Source organism: Molossus molossus, unplaced genomic scaffold (assembly GCF_014108415.1).
Source record: "Molossus molossus isolate mMolMol1 unplaced genomic scaffold, mMolMol1.p scaffold_m16_p_2, whole genome shotgun sequence".
Classification (NCBI taxonomy): Eukaryota; Metazoa; Chordata; class Mammalia; order Chiroptera; family Molossidae; genus Molossus; species Molossus molossus.
The window spans coordinates 68,690,258-68,715,011 of NW_023425355.1; positions in this window are offsets into that span (position 1 = coordinate 68,690,258).

Sequence of the window (24,754 nt, forward strand, 5' to 3'; positions counted from 1 at the left end):
GAGGCAGTGGGAGCGGCGAGGGCCTAGCAACCTGAGCCTACCAGCACACCTGGCACCATCTGAGCAGTGGACACTCTGTGTCAACACAGACCAGTGCACAGTAGTGGAACTCCCAAGGTGCTGGTCGCGGAAGCTGCAGACAGCCTGGAGCCCAGCACCATCCCCCACAGTAGCAGCTAATTCAGAGTCCAGATATGCCCCCAGCAACAGAGGCTGGGGAGCAGACATCCATCCCCGGAAACGGAAGCACAGACCAGTAGCTGAGACTTATCCCCAAAAACTACAGCAAAAGTTGAGCAGGAGATGAGCCCCACGGGGCAGCAGCACTCCCCAGCCTCCAGGGGTGGAAACTGGGGCTCCACAGAGGCCTGTGCAGCCCAGTAACCCACAAAAGCAGAGGGAAGCTGGAGCCCAAGAGAGACTGGTGCAATCCAGCTGCCTGCCCGAGGGACTTGCAGGGGCACTTGATAGGACTGTGCGACCCAGCAGAAACTGTGAGATCCAGTTACCTGCAGAACCAGTGGGGTGCTGAAGCACCAGAGAGGCCTGCACAACCCAGCAGGGACTGTGCCATCCAGTTACTCGCCGGACCTGCAAGGTGATGAAACACCAGAGAGGCCTATGTGAACCAGCAGCCCATAAAATAGGCATAGAGCCTGGTCCCCAAAGGGACAGTGTTATCCAGTTACCCATGGGACCTGCAGGGTGTGGGGCACCAGAGAGACCTGTGTTAACCCAGCAGTGCACAAGATAGGCTTAGAGGATGTGAAAATGGAGGCGGAGTGAATAGAAGCTACAAATATGATCTCCCAGCACCAAATGGAAATTACAGCTAAAATAAAGACAAATCCTTGAAAAAAAGCAACAGAAAAGCAGCAGGACAGGACCATATAACCAGGGACACTGGTAAAATCTGAAGAGGTGCGAAAGGATGGCAGGCTGGGAGCTCACAGACAGCAGCAGTCTTAGCCATGAGCAGCATTCATGGGGAATAAAGACCAAGCCCTCTCCACAGCACAGAGAGCTGGGACAGAGCTCTAAAATAGCCACAGACACTCACCTGGGGGCTACAACAGAGGGAGGGCAGACTGGGCTGGAACTCTGTGGGGACACCCGGGATTTGGAGGGCACTCAGAGGTTTTGCTGAGTTGCGGCCACAAAAGACTGGTGGCCAGTGTGCTCCTTCCCAGAGCTGTACAGAAAGCAGCAACCCCACCCCCTCGGAGATTCAGCCTTTCCCAGTTGAGGCAAAGAAATGCAAATTGTGGCTCATTAATAACCAGCATTTTTCCCACCCTTTGGAAATCCTCTTATGCAGAACACCAGAACTACATTCCAAGATGCTGAGTAACTGAGACTACTAGCCACTAGGAAAAAGCTACAGGATAACTGAACCTTTCCTGGGTTGCAAATATACCCAGGAAAGTAAGAATTGACAGTAAGAATTAACGTGGGCTCACCCAAGCTCATCCAAACCCAGAAAAGCGAGCCACAAAGAGCAGAACACAAACACTCACAGGGAAAATTAGGCAGGCTCCAAAATCCACTGAGATAGCCAAAATGGTGAAACAAAAAAAACAAATCCCAAATGAAAGAACAAGAGAACTCTATCAAAGATGAGATCAATGAAATGCAGCTAAGCAAATAATCAGAGGTAGAGTTCAGAGTTATGATCTTGAGGAAGCTCAAAAGCCTGAGTAAGGACATCAGAACCATGAGTAAAGATATAGAAACATTGAAAACCAACCACGTGGAAATGAAGAATGACATAGCAGAAATTAAGAACACATTGGAAGGACTACCCAGCTGAGCAGAGGAAGCTGAGGACTGGCTTAGTGAATTAGAAGGCAGAGTAGAAAAAAATCAACTAATGAGAAAACGAAAAGAAAAAAAAACAATTAAAAAACAGGAAGACAGCTTAAGAGAACTGTGGGACAACTGGAAACATAATAACATTCACATCATAGGAGTCTCCAAAGAGGAATAAAATGGGCAAGAAATAAAGAATATATTTGAAAAAATAGCAAGAGAAAACTTTCCTAACTTGGTGAAGGAAGAAGGCATTCAAGTTCAAGAAGCACAGAAAGCCCCAAGTAAGAAGAACCCAAGCAGGCCCACATCAAGACACATAGTAATTAAAATGACAAAAATTAAAGACAAAGAGAGAATCCTAACGGCAGCAAGAGATAAGCAACAGGTTACCTACAAAGGAAACCCCATGAGGCTCTCAGCTGACTACTCAACAGAAACACTACAGGCCAGAAGGGAGTGGCATGAAGTAATCAAGGTCATGAAAAACAAGGATCTGAATCCAAGACTGCCCTACCCAGCAAGGCTATAATTCAAAATAGAAGATGAAATAAAGAGCTTTTCAGACAAAAAAAGATTATGGGAATATATTAACACCAAACTAGCATGGCAAGGTATGCTAAAAGGACTGCTGCAATTAGTAAAACACATAGGAAGAAAAATAGAACCACACTAAATAAAAATGGCAATAAATAAGTACATGTCAGTTATCATGTTAAATGTGAATATTTTGAATGCTCCGATAAAAAGACACAGAGTAGCTGACTGGATAAGAAAGCATGACTCAAATTTATGTTGTTTACAAGAGATCCACCTCACAACAAAAGATTCACATAGGTTGAAAGTGAAGGGATGGAAAAAAATCTTTCACGCAAACGAAAAGCAAAAAAAAAGTTGGCGCAGCAATACTCATATCTGATAAAGTAGATTTCAAAATGAAGGCCATAACTAGAGACAAAGAAGGCCACTACATAATATTGAAAGAATCTATCCAAAAGGAAGATATAAAGTTAGTAAACATATATGCACCCAATATAGAAGCAGCAACATATATCAAAAAACTTTGGAGGACTTCAAAGTAGAAATTGATAGCAATGCAATCATAGCAGGGGACTAAAACACCCCGCTGACTTCACTGGATAGATTCTCTAGACAAAAAATTAACAAGGAAACAGAGACTCTAAATGAAGCACTAGACCAAATGGATTTAATAGATATCTACAGAGAACTATACCCCAAAACTACAGAATTCACATTCTTCTCAAGTGCACATGGGACATTCTCAAAGATAGACCACATGTTAGGGCACAAACTAAGTCTCTACAAGTTCAAGAAGATTGAAATTATATCAAGCATCTTCTCAGATCACAATGGCATGCAACTAGAAATCAATTGCAGCAAGAACATGCAAAGACATTTGAAAACATGGAGGCTAAATAGCATGCTATTGAACAATGAATGGGTTACCATGGAGATCAAGGAAGAAATGAAAAACTTCCTGGAAACCAATGAAAATGAACACACAACAACACAAAATCTATGGGATGCAGCAAAAGCAGTTCTGAGAGGAAAGTTCATAGCACTACAGGCCTACGTCAAGAAGCAAGAAAAAATTTTAATAGACTATCTAACCTCACAACTTAAAGAACTAAAAAGCAAAAAAATGAAAAACCCAGAGCAAGTAGAAGGAAGGAAATAGTAAAGATCAGAGCAAAAATAAATGACATGGAGACAGAAGATGACCCAGAGAAACCTCTACAGGACTACCTGGAGGCAATCCAATTGATATAGTGCAGACGGCCTGCCGAGACCTCAGGGGTGTTTCACTGCCATCATCAGATGAGGTATTGTTCATGATGGGAGCAACTATGTCCAGGGAGAAATCAGGTATGCTGGGGCAGCAGCAAATAACTCTGAACCATGTAATTTGGTCTCTGTCATTAAATAGGGGAACTTCAGCCCAATAGGCTGAACTCATAGCCCTAATCTAGGCTCTCTGATGAGGCCAGGGAGATCTGCTGCAGGTCAGAGCAGCCCTAAAATCAGTGTGGACTCAACAGATACACTAGGTCAGAAAATGAACTAGCCAAGCAAAAAAAAAAAAAAAAAAAAACTCATAAAGGAAATCAATGGTTGAGGGACACTGCCTGATGGGGTTGTTCAGCTTACTGAACTCCTGAGAGGCAGGCAGTGTTCAGTAAGGTCACAGGAAAAGGGAAAAGGCAGAGGGAAACAGGAATCTGTAGGTCTAAGTAGGGAGGAGGAGAAGAAAAGCTGGGGGATGTGCAGACAGCAGATAGATTGAGCAAGCTCTCAGGTTCATGTCAGGGGAGAGACTAGAAAAGTTGCAGAGGGTCTATCAGCAAGCTGAAGAAGGATTTTGGAGAGGGAGGAAATAAAAAGAAGTATTATGCAGAGGAAATAAAAAAATAAGAAAGGGCTAAATAAAGGGACATACATATTACAGGAAGACAGGGCATTGGAGAAATACTCAAGAAGGGAAGAAAATAGGACACTGAGAGAGGGAGAACTTGCCCCTAGTAATGGAATAACAGTCTAGGATGTAGTAAAGGGAGTAAAAATTTTAGGCTACTCCTGGCCCTTAGATTACACAATGGCTTTGCCTTGACAGCAAAGATATTACAAGATATCTCTAAGGGGTAAAATATAAATTAGAAGCTCCATTGTGCTTACCGCCCACAGAGTTCCAGGCAGATAGAACACATGAACAGTTCCTTAAAGAAAACCTTAACCAAATTTACTTTAAAATCTGGTAAAAACTGGACCACTCTGCTCCCCCTCACCCTCTTACAGTCCTTGCAGGCCCTGTAGTCTGCCCAAAAGGCTGTCCATAAACACAACTGTGATGCCCTGCCTGTGCCCACCTCAGACCCTGTGCACCCTTTCCAGCCCTGGGGACTCGGTGTGGGTAAAGAAATTCACCACCCAGAGACTCACTCCAGCCTGTAAGAGACCATACACTGTCATCCTGCCTGCACCAATGGCTGTCAAGGTCAACGACATCCCAGTCTGGCTGCACCATTCCTGGATGAAGGCAGAAAAAGCAGAATGGACGATCCAAGCCTCTCCAGATTCATTAAAAGTACTGACTGTACAGGGGAATCTTTATAGATCTGGGCCCCAGTGGAACTGGGAACTTAGAAATAGAATATTAGGGGAGATCTTAAGAAATGTCACCACAAAGAGAATAGAAAAACCTATTTTCAGTCTCAATCTATGTGACTTCATGAGAGGCACCCTAGGCACAGATAATATTACTGAAGATTAATTTCATATAGAAAGGCCCCTTCCCTGGGCTTATGGGACATCTATGGGGAGATGGGGACTAAAAGGGGCAGGAATCTATATATGCCCAGGGAGTGGTACAATCACCACAAGTTGCTTGAATACAAATGAATACTTTTATCCATCTTGAGGTTGTACTACTAACGACTATCTGAGATGCAGGGACCCTCATTTAGGTTTTAGAAGGTTAACCAAGACCAAGGGTTTCCCTATAGGAAAATCTGATCCCATTCAGATTACTGTCAGTCATCCAGACCATTATTAGGCCACAGGAAAGTCATAGGGGCTGACTGCTGGTTATGCCTAAATTTGAGGCCACCTTATTATATAGGGCTAGGCCTCTCTGAGACAATTTCCCAGACCCCAAATGCTGACAACTGTACATGGGACCAGCCCAAGTTAACTTTGGGGTATATCCAGGGGCAAGGGACTTGCATACTCCCACCTAAATATAACTTCAAGCAATACAAAACAGATGAGATTTAGATCTCCCTTTCCTCAAGCAGGGAGGACTCTATGTAGCACTAGGTGAAACCTGCCATTTATATGCCAATAATTCAGGAATAATACAGGGACAGAGTTAGTATTCTTAATGAGAAAAAAAAAGGTCAATGATTTGACTTACACATAAAACCAGTGGGGATGTAATAACTCCATTCTGAACCTCAGTTACTGCACGTACACACACTGGTAGACATTTTCTTGTAAACATAAGGGCCTTGAGAACCCCAAAGAAAACTATAAAGATAAGGGGTTAATGATGGCCTTGGGAAACTCAGAGGAACCATGAGAAAATAGAGATTAATGGTTGCCCTGACCTCTAACTAGCTCCTCTCTCCCCCTTTTCTTTATCAGCCCCATTAACAGTGCCAATAGCAGTGCCAAGAGAATGTAGGTTTTTTTGTTTGTTTGTTTGTTTGTTTTTCCCATAGTTTGTGCTTATAAAAGCAGGCAACAAAGAAGGCAGGTTGCTGGGATTTAGGAGATCCCCTCAGCCCACCAGTGTGATAAAGTGCTCCTTTACAATTTGACTATGCATCTCAGATTATCTCGCTGACACCTTACAACGCCCTTGCCAGCACTTGTTTGATGATTTGTTGATGGCAGCCATTCTGGCAGGCGTGAGGTAATAAATCATTGTTTAAATTTGAATCTTTCTGATGATTAGTGATGTTGAGCATTTCTTCATAAGTCTCTTGGCTATTTGTATGTCCTGTTTGGAGAGGTGTCTAGGTCCTCTGCTCATTTTTCAATTGGGTTCTTTGTCTTCCTTTTGCTGAGTTGTATAAGCACTCTATATATTTTGGAAATTAACCTATCATCTGATGTATCATTGGCAATTATGTTCTCCCATAAGGTGGGTTCCACTTCCATTTTGATGGTTGTTTTTTCTGCTGTGCAGAAACTTTTTAGTTTGATGTGGTCACATGTGTTCATTTTTTCCCTTGTCTCTCTTGCCTTAGGTGATGTATCAGTGAAAACTGCTGCATATAATGTCTGAAATGTTGTTGCCTGCATATTCTTCTGGGATTTTTATGAATTCACAAGTCAGTTTTAAATCTTTTACCCATTTTGACTTTATTCTTGTGTATGGTGTAAGTTGGTGGTCTAGCTTCATTTCTTTGCATATAGCTGTCTAATTTTTTCAACACCATTTATTAAAGAGGCGGTCTTTACTTCACTGTAGGTTCTTCCCATCTTTGTCAAATATCAATTGAGCATAATGTCTTGGGTCAATTTTCAGGTTCTCTGTTCTGTCCCATTAATCTATTATCTCTGTTCTTATGCCAGTAGCAGGCTGTTTTGATTATAGTGGTTTTGTAGTGTAACCTGATATCCGATATTGTGATCCCACCTACATAATCCTTGTTTTTCAAGATTGCTGTGGTTATTTGAGGTTTTTTAGGTTCCATATGAACCTTTGAAGTATTTGACCTAGTTCTGTGAAATATGTCATTGGTATTTTGATGGGATCGCATTGAATCTATAGATTGCTTTGGGTAGTATGGGCATTTTTAATTTTTATAATTTTTTTATATTTAAACACTTTTCATTTTATTTTTAAATTTATTTTAAAAAATTATTTATATTAATTTGCTTTTGTTGGAGGTGTTTCTCCCTTTTCCCCCATTGACACCCTCCTTCCTATAACCGCCACCTCTTCCCCAACTTTGTAGTCAATGTTTATTGGTTATGCATGCATGCATATAAGTTTTATGGTTTATTTCTTTCCCCCCAGCAACACCTCTTCTGGGGTTTGTCAGTCTGTACCCAACCACTATGTCTCTGTGTCAATTTTGTTCATTAGTTTGTTTAGTTCATTATATTCCACAAATAGGTGATATCATGTGATATTTGTCTTTCTCTGCTTAGCTTGTTTCACTTAGCATAATACTCCTTGATGTCATCTCAAAGGATAAGAGATCTTTCTTTTTTAAAGTTGCATAGTATACCATTGTGTACATGTGCCACAGCTTTTTTATCCACTCATCTACTGATGGACACTTGGGTTGTTTCAAGATCTTAGTTATTGTAAACAGTGATGCTATGAACATAGGGGTACATATATATATATATTCTTTCTGATTGGTGTTTCAGGTTTCTTAGGGTATATTCCTAGAAGTGGGATCACTGGGTCAAGTGGCAGTTCAATTTTTAATTTTTGAGGTAACACCATAGTGATTTCCATAGTGGTTGCACCAGTCTGCATTCCCAGAAGCAGTGTACTAAAGCACCCTTTTCTCCACACCCTTGCCAACATTTGTTGTTTGATGATTTGTTGATGGCGGCCATTCTGACAGGTGTGAGGTGATACCTCATTGTTGTTTTAATTTGCATCTCTCTGATAATTAGTGACATTGAGCATTTTTTCATATGTCTCTTTATCATTTTTGGAAAGGTGTCTATTTAGGTCCTCTGCCCATTTTTTAATTGAGTTCTTTGCCTTACTTTTGTTGAGTTGCAGAGCATGCTACATATTTTATAAATTAAATCCTTACTTGATGTATGATTAGCAGTTATGTTCTTTCATAATGTGGGTTACCTTTCCATTTTGATGGTTGTTTCTTTTGCTGTGCAGAAGCCTTTTAGTTTGATGTAGTTCCACGTGTTCATTTTTTTCTTTGTTTCTGTTGCCTTAGGTGATGTATCAGTGAAAATTCTGCTGCGATGTTGTCTGAAATTTTGTTGCCTATATATTCTTCTAGGATTTTTATGGATTTACGAGTCACTTTTAAGTCTTTTACTCATTTTGTGTTTATTCTTGTGTATGGTGTAAGTTGGTGGTTTAGCTTCATTTTTTTTTGCATGTATCTGTCCAATTTTTTTAACACCATTTATTAAAGAGGCTGTTTTTACTCCACTGTATGCTCTTGCCACATTTGTCAAATATTAATTGAGCATATTGCCTTGGGTCCATTTCTGGGTTCTCTGTTCTGTTCCATTAATCTATATCTCTGTTCTTATGCCAGTGCCAGGCTGTTTTGATTACAGTGGCTTTGTAATATAAACTGATATCTGGTATTGTGATCCCACCTACATTGTCCTTGTTTTTCAAGATTACTGTGGCTATTCGGGGTCTTTTTTGTTTCATATGAACCTTTGAAATATTTGACCTAGTCCTGTGCAATATGTCGTTGGTATTTTGATTTTGCTGTGGGTAGTATTGACATTTTTTATTTTTATTATTTTTTGATAATTTAAACACTTTCAATTTTATTCTTTCAATTTTTATTAATTTATTTTTATTACAGATGTTTCTACTTTTTCTTCCCTAGACACCCTTCTTCCCAACCCAACATCCCATCCCACCAGCATACTTGTCTATGTATATTGGTTGTACATACATGTATATAAGTTTTTTAGTTCATCTCATCCACGCCCCCCAACTCCCTACTCTGAGGTTTGTCAGTGTGACCCATACTACTTTCTATGTCTCTGGGTCTTTTTGGTTCATCAGCCCACCTTGTTCATTATATTCCACAAATAAGTGAGATCATTTGTTATTTGTCTTTTTATGATTGACTTATTCTACTTAGCATAATACTTTCAAGGTCCCTTTATGTCATCTGAAAGGATAAGAGATCTTTCTTTTTTAAACCTGCATAGTATTTCATTGTGTGTGTGTGTGTGTGTGTGTATACCACAGCTTTTTTATCCACTCATCTATTGATAGACACTTGGGCTGTTTATAGATCTTAGCAATTGTAAGTAGTGCTGCTATGAACATAGGGGTACACATATTCTTTCTAATTGGTGTTTCAGGCTTCTTAGGCTATATTGCTAGAAGTAGGATCAGTGTGTCAAATGGCAGATTAAATTTTAATTATTTGAGCAAACATTATACTTTTTTCCATAATGACTGCACCAGTCTGCATTCCACCAGCAGTGTACTAGAGTTCCCTTTTCTCCACTCCTTTGCCAGTACTTGTTGTTTGAGGATTTGTTAATGGCAGTCATTCTGGCATGTGTGAGGTGATACCTCTTTGTTGTTTGAACTTGCATCTCACTGATAATTAGTGACATTGAGCATTTCTTCATATGTCTTTTGGCCATTTGTATGTCCTTTTTTGAAGCAGTGTCTCCTTAGGTCATCATCTGCCTAGGTCATTTTTTATTTGGGTTCTTTATTTTCCTTTTGTTGAGTTGTATGAGCACTCTATATATTTTGGAAATAAACACCTTATCTGATGTATCTTTGGCAATTATGCTGCCACATATATTGGTTTTTCTTTTCATTTTGATGGTTGCTTCTTTTGCCATGCAGGAGCTTTTTAGTTTGATGTATTCCCATGTGTTCATTTTCTCTTTTGTTTTTGTTGCCTTAGGTGATGTATCAGTGAAAATTCTGCTGCATAAGGTGTCTGAAATTTTGTTGCCTGGATTTTCTTTTAGAATTTTTATGAATTCACAAGACACAATGAAGTCTTTTATTCATTTTGAGTTTATTCTTGTGTATGGTATAAGTTGGTGGTCTAGCTTCATTTTTTGCATGTAGCTGTTCTATTATCTCAACACTATTTATTGAAGAGGCTGTCTTTACTCCACTGTTGTTCTTGCCACCTTTGTCAAATATTAATTGAGCATAATACCTTGGGTCCATTTGTAGGTTCTCTCTTCTGTTCCACTGGTCTATATGCCTGTTCTTGTGCCAGTACCAGGCTGTTTTGATTACAGTGCCTTTGTAGTATAACCTGATATCTGGTAATGTGATCCCTCCAACTTTGTTATTCTTTTTCAAGATTGCTGTGGCTATTCGAGGTCCTTTTTGGTTCCATATGAACTTTTGAAGTATTTGTTCTACTTCTGTGAAGTATGCCATTCATATTTTGATGGGGATTACATTGAATCTATAGATTGCTTTGGGCAGTATAAATATTTTAAAGATGTTAATTCTTCCACTCCATGAACTAGGTAGGTGCTTCCACTTTTTTATATTTTCCTCTATTTTTTTTTTCAATGTTCTGTAGTTTTCTGCAAATAGGTCCTTTACTTCTTTGTTAAGTTTATTCCTAAGTATTTTAATTTTTTTTTTTTGCCACAATGGTAAATGAGATTACTTCTTTGGTTTCTTTTTCTGTAAGTTCATTATTGGTGTATAAGAATGCCATTGATTTCTTGACGTTAATTTTGTATCACGTTACTTTGTTATATTCATTTATTAAGTCTAGTAAATTTTTGATGTTGTCTTCAGGGTTTTCTATGTACAATATCATGTCATCTGCAAATAATGACACTTTTACTTCTTTTTTTTTCAATTTGGATCCCCTTTATTTTTTCTTCATGTCTAATTGCTGTTGCTAAGACTTCCAGTATTATGTTAAATAAGAGTGGCAAACATGAGCATCCCTTTCTTGTTGCTGTTCTTAAGAATAATGCTTTTAGTTTCTGCTCATTAAGTATGATGTTGGCTGTAGGTTTTTCATATATGGCCTTTATTATGTTGAAATATGATTTCTGTATTCCCACATTGCTGAGCATTTTTATAAAAAATGGATGCTGGATTTTGTCAAATGCTTTATTAGCATTTATTGATATGATCATATGGTTTTTATCTTTTATTTTGTTTATGTGGTGTATCACATTTAGTGATTTGTAAACATTGTACCACCCTTGTATACCTGAGAAGAAACTCACTTTGTCATGATGAATAATTTCTTTTGATGTATTGATGGATCTGACTTACTAATATTTTCTTAAGGAGTTTGGCATCTGTGTTCATCAGGGATATTGGCTTGTAATTTTCTTTCTTTGTAGTGTCTTTATCTGTTTTTGGAATTAGGATTATGCTGGCCTCATAAAAGTAGTTTGGAAGTGTTCTGTCTTTTTGGATTTTTTGGAATATTTTGAGGAGAGTGGGTATTAGATGTTCTTTGAATGTTCAGTAAAACTTTTCCATGATGCCATCTGGGCCTGGACTTTTATTTGCTGGGAGTTTCTTAATTGCATCTTCAATTTCCTTTGTTGTTATTGGTGTGTTCAAGTTTTTTATCTCTTCCTGGTTCAGTTTTGGGAGGCTGTGTGTTTCTAGAAATTTATCCATTTCTCCTAGACTATCCAATTCGTTGGCCTATAATTGTTCATAGCATGTTTCAATGAGCCTTTTTATTTCTGTTTTGTCAGTTGTTTCTTCTCCTCTTTAATTTCTGATTTTTTAAAATTTGGTTTCTTTATGTTTCTTTGTGAATCTGGCTAAGGTCCATCAATCTTGTTTATCTTTTCAAAAAATCAGCTTTTTGTTTCATTGATCTTTTGAGTTGTGTTTTTAGTCTCTATGTTGTTTATTTTTGCTCTGACCTTTACCATTTCCTTCCTCCTACTAGGTCTGGGTTTTTTTTTTGTTTTGTTTACTTTTTAGTTCTTTAAGTTGTAGGGTTAGAAAGTCAATTAGAAAATTTTCTTGTTTCTTGAGGTAGGCCGGTAGTGTTATGATCTTTCCTCTCAAGACTGCTTTTGCTGTGTTTCATAAATTTTGTATTGTGTGTTCATTTTCATTGGTTTCCAGGAAGTTTTTAATTTCTTCCTCAATCTCATTAGTAACCCATTTGTTGTTTAATACATGCTATTTAGCCTCCAAGTGTTGGACTGTTTTTGTTTGTTTCTATTGTAATTGAGTTCTAGTTTCATGCCACTGTGATCTCAGAAGATGCTTGATATGATTTCATTTTTTTTTGAATTTGTAGAGACTTTCTTTGTGTCCTAACATGTGGGGGTCTATCTTCGAGAATGTCCCATGTACACTTGGGAAGAATGTAAATTCTGAAATTTAGGGGTGTAATTCTCTGTAGATATCTATTAAATTAATTTGTTCTTGTGCATCATTTGAATTCTCTGCTTTTATGTTTACTTTTTGTCTAGAGGATCTATATTTGATGCTCCTATATTGGGTGCATATATATTGACCAAGGTTATATCTTTCTGTTGGATAGATGCTTTCAATATTATGTAGTGGCCTTCTTTGTCTTTAGTTATGGCCTTCATTTTGAAATCTATTATATCAGATATGAGTATTGCTACCCCAACTTTTTTTTTTTTCCGTTTGCTTGGAAGACTTTTTTCATCCCCTCACTTTCAACCTATGTGAGTCGTTTTTGTAAAGTTGGTGTCTTGTAAACAACATATATATCGGTCATGCTTTCTCATTCAATCAGCTACTCTGTGTCTATTGGTTGGAACATTCAATCCATTTAAATTTAAGGTTATTATTAATATGTGCTTATTTATTGCCATTTTTGTATATTGTTGTTCTTTTTTTTATTTATTTTTATTTTTTTTTATTGATTAATTTTTGTTACAAATGATTCTCCTTTTTTCCCCCAGTGATTCCCCCCTCCCCCTTCCCTCCCTGCCCCTTCCCCCGATTGTTGTCCATGTCCACTGTTCATGCCTACATGCATATAAATTCTGTTGTTCATCCCTCTCTCAGCTCCCCACTCCTTAGGGGATTGTCCTCAAACTGTTATGTTCATTATATTCCAGAAATCAGTGAGATCATATGAAATTTGTCTTTCTCTGCTTGGCTTGTTTCACTTAGGATGATACTTTCCAGGTCCCTCCATGTAGTCTCAAAGGATAAGAGATCTTTCTTTCTTACCGCTGCGTAGTACTCCATTGTGTATATGTACCACAGCTTTTTAATCCATTCGTCTACTGATGGGCACTTGGGCTGTTTCCAGATCTTAGCGATTGTAAATAGTGCTGCTACAAAGATGGGGGTACATATATTCTTTCTGATTGGTGTTTCAGGCTTCTTAGGGTATATTCCTAGAAGTGGGATCACTGGGTCAAATGGGAGTTCAATTTTTAATTTTTTGAGGTGACACCATATTGTTTTCCATAGTGGCTGCACCAGTCTGCATTCCCACCAACAGTGTACTAGAGTCCCCTTTTCTCCACACCCTCGCCAACACTTGTTGTTTGATGATTTGTTGATGGCGGCCATTCTGACTGGTGTGAGGTGATACCTCATTGTTGTTTTGATTTGCATCTCTCTGATGATTAGTGATGATGAACATTTCTTCATATGTCTCTTAGCCATTTGTATGTCCTGTTTGGAGAGGTGTCTATTTAGTTCCTCTGCCCATTTTTTAATTGGATTCTTTGTCTTCCTTTTGTGGAGTTGTATGAGCACTCTATATATATTGGAAATTAACCCCTTATCTGATATATCATTGGCAATTATGCTCTCCCATACAGTGGGTAGCCTTTCCGTTTTGATGATTGTATCTTTCGCTGTGCAGAAGCTTTTCAGTTTGATGTAGTCCCATGTGTTCATTTTCTCCTTTGTTTCTATTGCCTTAGGTGATGTGTCAGTAAAAATTCTGCTGCGTATGATGTCTGAGATTTTGTTGCCCACAGTCTCCTCTAGGATTTTTATGGATTCATGAGTTACATTTAAGTCTTTTATCCATTTTGAGTTTATTTTGGTGTAGGGTGTAAGTTGATGGTCTAGTTTCATTTTTCGGCAAGTAGCTGTCCAATTTTCCCAGCACCATTTATTAAAGAGGCTGTCCTTACTCCACTGTATGCTCTTGCCACCTTTGCAAATATTAATTGAGCATATTGCCTAGGGTCCATTTCTGGGTTGTCTATTCTGTTCCACTGGTCTATACACCTGTTCTTGTGCCAGTACCAGGCTGTTTTGATTATGGTGGCTTTGTAGTATAACCTGAAATCTGGTATTGTGATCCCTCCAACTTTGTTCTTCCTTTTCAAGATTGCTGTGGCTATTTGAGGCCTTTTTTGGTTCCATATGAACTTTTGAAGTAATTGTTCTAATTCTTTGAAGTATGCCGTTGGTATTTTGATGGGGATTGCGTTGAATCTATAGATTGCTTTGGGTAATATGGACATTTTAATGATGTTAATTCTCCCAATCCATGAACAGGGTATGTTCTTCCACTTTTTTACATGTTGCTCTATTTCATTTTTCAAAGACCTGTAGTTTTCTGCGAATAGGTCCTTTATCTCTTTGGTTAAGTTTATTCCTAGGTATCTTAATTTTTTTGCCGCAATGGTAAATGGGATTGTTTGCCTAGTTTCTCTTTCTGTGAGTTCATCATTGGTGTATAAGAATGCCATCGATTTCTTGACGTTAATTTTGTATCCTGCTACTTTGCCAAATTCATTTATTAAGTCTAGTAAGCTTTTGGTGGAGTCTTTGGGATTTTCTATGTACAGTATCATGTCATCTGCAAATAATGACAATTTCACTTCCTCCTTTCCAATTTGGATCCCTTTTATTTTTTCTTCCTGTCTGATTGCTGTGGCTAAGACTTCCAGTACTATGTTAAATAGGAGTGGCAAAAGTGGGCACCCTTGCCTTGTTCCTGTTCTTAAGGGAAATGCTTTTAGTTTTTGCCCATTGAGTATGATGTTGGCTGTAGGTCTTTCATATATGGCCTTTATTATGTCTAGGTATGATCCCTCAATTCCCACACTGCTGAGCATTTTTATCAGAAATGGATGCTGGATTTTGTCAAAGGCTTTTTCAGCATCTATTGATATGATCATGTGGTTTTTATTCTTCAATTTATTTATGTGGTGTATCACATTTATGGATTTGCGAATATTGTACCAGCCTTGCATCCCTGGGATGAATCCCACCTGGTCATGGTGGATAATTTTTCTGGTGTATTGCTGGATTCGATTTGCTAGTATTTTGTTCAGGATTTTGGCATCTATGTTCATCAGGGATATTGGCCTGTAGTTTTCTTTCTTTGTTGTGACTTTTTCTGGTTTTGGAATTAGAGTTATGCTGGCTTCATAAAACGAGTTTGGCAGTCTTCCTTCTTCTTGAATTTTTTGAAATAGTTTGAGGAGAATGGGTATTAGTTCTTCTTTGAATGTTCGGTAAAACTCCCCTGTGAAGCCATCTGGGCCTGGGCTTTTGTTTGCTGGAAGAGTCTTGATTACATCTTCAATTTCTTCTGTTGTTATTGGTCTGTTCAAGTTTTCAATCTCTATCTGATCCAATTTTGGGAGGTTATGTGTTTCTGAAAATTTGTCCATTTCGCTTAGATTTTCGAATTTGTTGCCGTATAATTTTTCATAGTAGTTGTTAACGATCTTTTGTATTTCTGTAGGGTCAGTTGTTATCTCTCCTGATTCATTTCTGATTTTATGTATTTGGGTTCTCTCTCTTTGTTTCTTGGTGAGTCTAGCTAAGGGTCCATCAATCTTGTTTATCTTTTCGAAAAACCAGCTCTTTGTGTATTGATCTTCTGGATTGTTTTTTTGGTCTCTATGTCGTTTATTTCTGCTCTGATACTTACTATTTCTTTTCTTCTACTTGCTCTGGGGTTTTCTTTTTGTTTACTCTCTAGTTCTTTAAGTTGTGAGGTTAGGTAGTCTATTAGATATTTTTCTTCTTTTTTGAGGTAGGCCTGTAGTGCTATAAACTTCCCTCTCAGAACTGCTTTTGCTGCATCCCATAGATTTTGTATTGTTGTGTCCTCATTTTCATTGGTTTCCAGGAAGTTTTTGATTTCTTCCTTGATTTCCTTGGTGACCCATTCATTGTTTAATAACATTCTATTTAGCTTCCATGTGTTAAAATGCTTTGTATGTTCTTCTTGCAATTGATTTCTAGTTTCATACCATTGTGGTCTGAGAAGATGCTTGTTATAATTTCAATCTTCTTGAACTTGTAGAGACTTAGTTTGTGCCCTAACATGTGGTCTATCTTTGAGAATGTTCCATGTGCACTTGAGAAGAATGTGAATTCTGTAGTTTTGGGGTGTAGTTCTCTGTAGATATCTATTAAATCCATTTGGTCTAGTGCTTCATTTAGAGTCTCTGTTTCCTTGCTAATTTTTTGTCTAGAGGATCTATCCAGTGATGTGAGCGGGGTGTTGAAGTCCCCTGTTATGATTGTATTGCTATCGATTTCTCCTTTGAAGTCCTCCAGAAGATTTTTAATATATTTTGGTGCTCCTATATTGGGTGCATATATGTTTATCAAGGTTATATCTTCCTGTTGGATAGATCCTTTCAATATTATGTAGTGGGCTTCTTTGTCTCTAGTTATGGCCTTCAATCTGAAGTCTATTTTATCAGATATCAGTATTGCTACCCCAGCTTTTTTTTCTTTTCCATTTGCTTGAAAGATTTTTTCCATCCCTTCACTTTCAATCTATGTGAGTCTTTTGTTGTGAGGTGGGTTTCTTGTAAACAGCATATAGATGAGTCTTGCTTTCTTATCCAATCAGCTACTCTGTGTCTTTTTATGGGAGCATTCAGTCCATTTACATTTAAGGTGGTTATTGATATGTACTTATTTATTGCCATTTTTGTTTAGTGTGGTTCTATTTTTCTTCCCATTTCTCCTGGTAATTACAGCAGTCCTTTTAACATTTCTTGCAGTGCTGGTTTGGTGCTAATGTACTCCCTTAGCCTTATTTTGTCTGGGAAGCTCTTTATTTGACCTTCTATTTTGAACAATAGCCTTGCTGGGTAGAGTAGGCTTGGATTCAGATCCTTGTTTTTCATGACCTTGATTACTTCATGCTATTCCCTTCGAGCCTGTAATGTTTCTTATGAGAAGTCAGCTGAGAGCCTTATGGGGATTCCTTTGTAGGTAACCTGTTGCTTATCTCTTGCTGCTTTTAGGATTCTCTTTTTGTCTTGAATTTTTGGCAGTTTGACTACTATGTGTCTTGGTGTGGGCCTGTTTGGGTTCTTCTTACTTGGGGCTCTCTGAGCTTCTTGAACTTGAATGCCTTCTTCCTTCACCAAATTAGGGAAGTTTTCTGTCACTATTTCTTTGAATATATTCTCTAGCCCTCGCTTACTTTCTTCTTCTTCAGGGACTCCTATGATACGAATATTATTATGTTTCCAGTTGTCCCACAATTCTCTTAAGCTCTCTTCTTGTTTTTTAATCTTTTTTTCCTTTTGGTTTTCTGATTGGTTGATTTCTTCTAGCCTGTCTTCTAATTCACTGATCCGGTCCTCAGCTTCCCCTACTCTGCTTTTTAGACCTTCCAGTGTGTTTTTCATTTCTGATATGTCATTCTTCATTTCTTCCTGTTGGTTTTTCATTTCCAGATGGTTTATTTTCAACATTTCTATGTCTTTACTAATGTTGCTCATGTCCTTACACATGCTGTTGAGCTTCCGCAACATCATGGCTCTAAATTTTAGTTCTGTTAACTTGCTTAACTGCACCTCATTTATTTCATCTTCTGTAGAGGTCTCTTGATCTTTCATTTGGCTTTTGTTTCTGTTTCTCACCATTTTCGTTATCACAGTGGGCTTTGGAGTCTGCCAAGTTTTCCCAGTGGGTGTTGGTGTTTTGCTGTTTGTGGCTCCCTCTCCTGGGTTTGGATGCACCAGGGAGGACCCACTTTAATTCTGCCAAGTCCCCTGTTCTGGGAGTCTGTGTGGCTCCAGCAGAGAGTTTAGCAGGCTATAGCGTTAGGAGGGCCCATGCAGGGTGGCAAGGTAGGCGGTGGGAATAATTTCCCGCCGAGTTCCCTGGTCCTGCCCAGTTCCCTGGGGGCCGTGAGTCTGTGGGGCTTCAGCGGCTACAGAGTTTCCAGGGCCCTGCAAGGCGGGGAGGGAGGCGGTAGAATGAACTTTCCGCCACGTTCCCCTGTCCCGCCGAGTTCCCTGGGGTCTGCGAGTCTGTGGCTTCAGCGGCTACAGAGTTTCCAGGGCCGTGCATGGCTGGGAGGGAGGCGGTAGAATTAACTTTCCACCGTGTTCCCCGGTCCCACCGAGTTGCCTGGGGTCTGCGAGTCTGTGCAGCTTCAGCGGCTACAGGGTTTCCAGGACGTGCATGGCATGGCGGAGAGGGAGGCGGTAGAATTAATTTTCCGCCGCGTTCCCCGGTCCCACCGAGTTGCCTGGGGTCTGCGAGTCTGTGCGGCTTCAGCGGCTACAGGGTTTCCAGGCCGTGCACGGCGGGGAGGGAGGCGGTAGAATTAATTTTCCTCCGCGTTTCCCGGTCCCGCCGAGTTCCCTGGGGGCCAGGAGTCTGTGCGGCTTCAGCGGCTACAGGGCCTTGCACGGCAGGAGGGGAGGCAGTAGAATTAACTTTCCGCCTAGTTCCCCGGTCCCTCCGAGTTCCCTGGTCCCGCCCAGTTCCCTGGGGGCCAGGAGTCTGTGCGGCTTCTGCGGAAACCTAGCCTGGCCGGCTACAGAGTTTCCAGGGCCGTGCACGGTGGGAAGAAAGACGGTAGAGTTAACTTCCCCTCTAGTTCCCTGGCCCCTGCCCAGGCCGCTGCGGACCCTGGGCTCTTGGTCCCCTCTCCGGTCCTCGCAAGCCTACCAGGACTGAGTGGGTGTTTCTGGTTAAGTGGTCCTCCAAGGTGTCCTTCAGCTGCCCTTTCCTGACGGTTTGCCTTTGTTTTCGTTGTAAATCCAGTTTGGTCTTGGGAGACGGTCTGGGTCCCTCCATTCACTTCGCCGCCATTTTCTCAGTCTATTGTTGTTCTTTTTTTTTTTTTTTCTTCCTATTTCTCCTGCTAATTACAGCTGTCCTTCTTAACATTTCTTGCAGTGCTGGTTTGGTGCTAATATATTCCCTTAGCCTTTATTTGTCTGGGAAGCTATTTGACCTTCTATTTTGAATAATAGCTTTGCTCGATAGAGTAGTCTTGGATTCTGATACTCATTTTTCATGACCTTGATTACTTCATGCCATTCCCTGTTGTCCTGTAGTGTTTCTGTTGAGAAGTCAGATGATAGCCTATTGGGGTTCCTTTGTAGGTAACCTGTTGCTTATCTTCTGCCTTCTTTAGGTTTCTGTCTTTGTCTTTAATTTTTGGCATTTTAATTTCTATGTGTCTTGGTGTGGGCCTCTTTGAGTTCTTCTTACTTGGGGTTCTCTGTGCTTCTTGAACTTGAATGCCTTCTTCCTTCACCAAGTTAGAGAAGTTTTCTGTCACTATTTTTTCAAATATATTTTCTAACCCTTGCTCATTTTCTTCTTCTGGAACTTCTATGATGCGAATGTTTTACATTTTCTGTTGTCCTGCAGTTCTCTTAAGTTGTCTTCTTGTTTTTGAACTGTGTTTTCCGATTGGTTGATTTTTTTCTACCCTGTTTTATAATTCACTGATCCAGTCCTCAGCTTCCTCTACTCTGTTGGTTATTCCTTCCAATGTGTTTTTAATTTTTGCTATGTCATTCTTCATTTCCACGTGGTTGGTTTTCAATGTTTCTATATCTTTACTCATGGTGCTGATGTCCTTACTCATGCTGTTGAGCTTCCTCAAGATCATAACTCTGAACTCTACCTCTGATTATTTGCTTAGCTGCATTTCATTGATCTCATCTTTGATAGAGTTCTCTTGTTTTTTCATTTGGGATTTGTTTCTTTTTTCACCATTTTGGCTATCTCAGTGCGTTTTGGAGACTGCCAAATTTTCTCTGTGGGTGTTGGTGTTCTTCTGTTTGTGATTTTTCTACTGGGTTTAGATGAATGTGGGAGGATTCACATTCAACACCACTGTCAAGTCTTACTTCTCTGGGTAGATTTACAAGCCCAGGAAAGGTTCGGTTATCCTCCAGTCTTTTGCATGCATGCTGTCAGTCTCAGTTACTTGATGGGCCTTTGGTTGTAGCCCCTAGTTGAATGAAAACTCCCTCAGGTGTTCAGCGTATGAAGATTTCCAGTGGGTGCGCAGATGCTGGTTGTTAATGAGCCTCAATTTTTATTTCTCTGGCCTAGGTAGGTGGGGTTAATTCTCAAGGGATGAGCTGCTGCTTCTTCCCAGAGCTCTGTGAAGTGGCTCAGTGAGCAAGATTGCCACTGTCCTGTGTCGCTGTGACTCAGCACAAACTTGAGCACCCTCAAAATTTTGAGTTTCCCCACACAGTTTCAGTCCATTCTGCCTTTTGCTGGAGCCCAAGGTGAGGGGCTTTAGCTAATTTAGTACTCTGTCCTGATTCTCTGTTCTGTGAAAGTGGCTTGGGATTTTAACCTCGAGAAAGCAGCTCACAGCTAAAACAGCTATGTCTGTGGGCTCCCAGCCCACCTCCTCTCACTTGCGCAGACCTGCCAGGCTCGATTCAGTGTTTTGTTTTTTTTCTTGTCCCTGGGTATTTGGGTCCTCTTTAGCTGCTTTTCTGTTGCCTTTTCCAGATGATTTGTCTTTATGTTTGTTTGAAATTTCAGTTTGGTCCTGGGTGATAGTCTTTGTAGCTTCCATTCACTCTGCCATGATTTTGGAATCTTTTTCACCATTTTTATTATTTATTCCTGTATTCCGTTCTCTCTCCTCCTCCTCCTCCTCCTCCTCCTCCTCCTCCTCCTCCTCCTCCTCCTCCTTCTTCTTCTTCTTCTTCTTCTTCTTCTTCTTCTTCTTCTTCTTCTTCTTCTTCTTTTTACAACAGCCTCATTAGCACTTTTTGCAGTGCTAATTTGGTGGTAATAAATTTTTGTAGCTTTTTTCCATCTGTGAATCTCTTTATTTCTTCTTCAATTTTAAATGATAGCCTTGATGGATAAAATAATTTTGGATCCAGTCTCTTGCTTTTCATTACTTTGTATCCATCATGCCTCTTCCTTCTAGCCTGCAGTGTTTCTACTGAGAAATCAGCTGACCATCTAATGGGAGCTTCCTTGTAGGTAACTTTGTCTCTCTCAATGTCTTTAAGATTTTTTCTTTGTCTTTAATATTTACCATTTTAATTGTTTTGTGTCAAGGTGTGAGTTTTCTTGAATTTATCATGATTGGGGCTCTCTTTGTTTCCCGGACTTTTGTGACTTTTTCCTTCACTAGGTTGGGGAAGTTTTGTGTCATGTTTTGTCCAAAAATTTTTCTGTTCCTTTTTTTGATTCTTCTTCTTCTGGTACACCTGTGATGTGAATGTTGTTACATTTTATGTTGTCCCAAAGCTCCCTTAAACTCTCCTCTTGCTTTGAAATATTTTTTTCCCATTTGCTGCTCTAATTGGGTATTTTTTTTATCCTCCCCCAAGGACAGTTTTTCCATTTTTTGTTCAGATAGAGTGGGAGGGAGAGCGAGGAAGAAAGAGAGAGAGAGAGAGAGAGAGAGAGGGAGAGAAACATCGATTTGAAAGGGACACATTGAGTGGTTGCCACCCACATGACCCAACCAGGGCCAGGGACAAACTGCAACCAAGATATGTTCCCTTAGCAGGAACTAAACCTGGGTCTCTCTGGACTGCAGGCCAACACTATAACCACTGAGCCAAACCAGCCAGGGCTAATAGAGTATTTTTTATGCCTTGTCTTCTATCTCTCTAATTTGGTCTTCAGCTTCTAATCTTTTATTAAATCCTTCCAGGGCATTTTATTTGCATCAGCTATGTCATTCATTACCACTTGATTTTTGTTCAAAGCTTCTACCTCATTATTTATGCTGATGTAGTTCCCACTGAGTTCTTTACAATTCTCATTATGTTGCTTGTAATTCTCACTAAGTTGTTTTAGCACTCTTAAATCCTTTCCTTTGAATTCTTTATCTGACACACTGCTTGCCTCCATTTCATGTAGTTCCTTTTCTGGTGATTCCTTCTTTTCTTTCATTTCGATGTTGTTTCTTTGTCTCACCACTTTAGCAGTATGGTAATTTGGGGCCTGGTGAGGCTCACTTGGATGCAGTGGCAGATCATGGTTTATCACATAAGACTGCTTTGTTTCCCAGTCTTGTTTCTGTGGCCTTCTTGTGGCACTCATTGTAGTAGTCTACTTGACCTGCTGAGCTGTGTGCTCTAGGAGGCTCAACCCTGACTCTGTCATGACAACTGTTATATAGGTGTTTACAAAACACAACATAGCTAAAGCAGACCAAACCAAAAGAAACCCTCCAAAATATAAGCATCAACAATAGTAAAAGCAACCTCTTCAGCAAAAGATTAAAAGTCAAGCAAACAAACAAAAAACACACTTACACAAAAATACTAGGAGGCAGGAGACCAAAAGAATTACAAGAGGAAGGGAAAAAATGAAAGTAAAGAAGGCAAGGCAAAACTAGACCACACTAAAAAAATTGTCAGTGTTAACAATGATAAAAACACCAGCTTCAATTAAAAGATTAAAAGACAAACAATCAAACAGAAAACACACATACACACACATGAAGAACACTAGAAGGCATAAGAACCCCCAAAATTGGGAGAGGGGTATAAAAATAAGAATATTAAAGCAAAGTAAGGGGAGACCATAAATAGGGTAACTATAAAAAAGTAAAAGGTAGAAAATAATGACTGAAATAATAATAATTTTAGAAAGTAATAATGCTAAATTGAATAAAATACAGAATAGGAAAGTAAAAAATTGAAAAATAAAAGAAAAAATTGAATTAAAAATTTTAAAAATGACAAACCAAAACAACCACAATAACCTCAGAAAAACCTTGGATATGCTATTTATGGAGTTCACTGTGGTATGCTCTGATGTTGGATCTGGTCCATTGGGTATGGGTCCTTGTCCTCTTAAACATTTCTCCTGTGCATGCCAATGTTAATTGATGTCCTGGCCTGGTCCTGGTCCTTCTGGCTAAAGCTCTGCAGGGCAAAGTTCCAGGTAGTACTCTGCGCTGAGCTTCTCTAGTCCAGAGCCTGGGTTACCTTTGGCGCTGGCCACTGGAATTTATTTGTTCTGGGCTGTTTTCCCTTCCCCCGTGGCACTGGGCTCTGTGTTATCAGGTAGAGTCAGGATGGTTTAAAGAGATTTGCATTGTGGGTGGTGCCTGTAGATTATAGGAGGAGCTGTCAGACTCTTCCTCTTCTGCCAATGTCTCAGTACTGCCTGGGTTGCTAGCACCCCCTGTTTGCCACCCCAAGCAGGGGAGAATAGAGAATAAAACAAAACAAAAAAGGAAAAGAGAAAAGAAAAACACTCCGTGCTTAATTCTTTTATCTTTCAGCACAGCTGGCCCTTGCTAGGTGGAGCTTCTGCCCAGGCTCCCACCCAGCCAGATGTCCAAATCCCCAGGGAAAGCAGCTCCAGCTGCTGGGATGCTGATTTCCAGCCCAAAGCTAATCCACAGGTGGGAGAGGGGATGTCAACTCTTCACTCCAGGTGGGGAGGAATGTGCTTCTTTCCTGGGACTCTCTGTCTAGACCCCATTAAAGTTCTTTGAGCAAATACTCAGCCCTTCAGAATTACTTTTGTGTGATTTTTTTCAGACCCCTCCTTTGGTCTGCCATTCTGCTTTTGGCCCTCCAGGAGTCCACCATCAGGGCACGCTTCCCAGGCTGCTGGTGTAACCCTGCGCTTCTTTTTTTTTTTTTAATTTTTAAAATTTATTTCTTTGTTATAGATGTTTCTCCTTTATTACCCCATTGGCACCCCCCCTCCCCATCCCACCACCTCCTCGTCCTAGGCTTTGTTGTCCATGTCTATTGTTTATGTATACATGCATATAAGTTCTGTGGTTTATCTCTTCCCAGCCCCCAACACCTCTTCTGAGGGACGTCACTCTGTGCCCTACTTCCATGTTTCTGGGTCTACCATATTCATCAGACTGTTATGTTCATTATATTCCATATAAGTGAGATCATGTGGTATTTGTCTTTTTCTGCTTGGCTTATTCCACTTAGGATAAAACTTTCCAGGTCCCTCCATGTCGTCTCAAAGGATAAGAGATCTTTCTTTCATACAGCAGCATAGTATTCCATTGTGTACATGTACCACAGCTTTTTTATCCATTCGTCTACTGATGAACACTTGGGCTGTTTCCAGATATTGCTGCTACAAACATGGGGGTACATATATTCTTTCTGATTGGTGTTTCAGGCTTCTTAGGGTATATTCCTAGAAGTAGGATCACTGGGTCAAATGGAAGTTCAATTTTTAATTTTTTGAGTTAACACCATATTGTTTTACATACTGGCTGAACCAGTCTGCATTCCCACCAGCAATGTATTAGAATCCCATTTTCTCCACACCCTCGCCAACACTTGTTTGATGCTTTGTTGATGACGGCCATTCTGACAGGTGTGAGGTGATACCTCATTGGTGTTTTAATTTGCATCTCTCTGATGATTAGTGATGAGCATTTTTTCATATGTCTCTTGGCCATTTGTATGTCCTGTTTGGAGAGGTATCTATTCAGCTCCTCTGCCCATTTTTTAATTGGTTCTTTGTCTTCCTTTTGTTGAGTTGTATGAACACTCTATATATATTGGAAATTAATCCCTTATCTTATATATAATTGGCAAT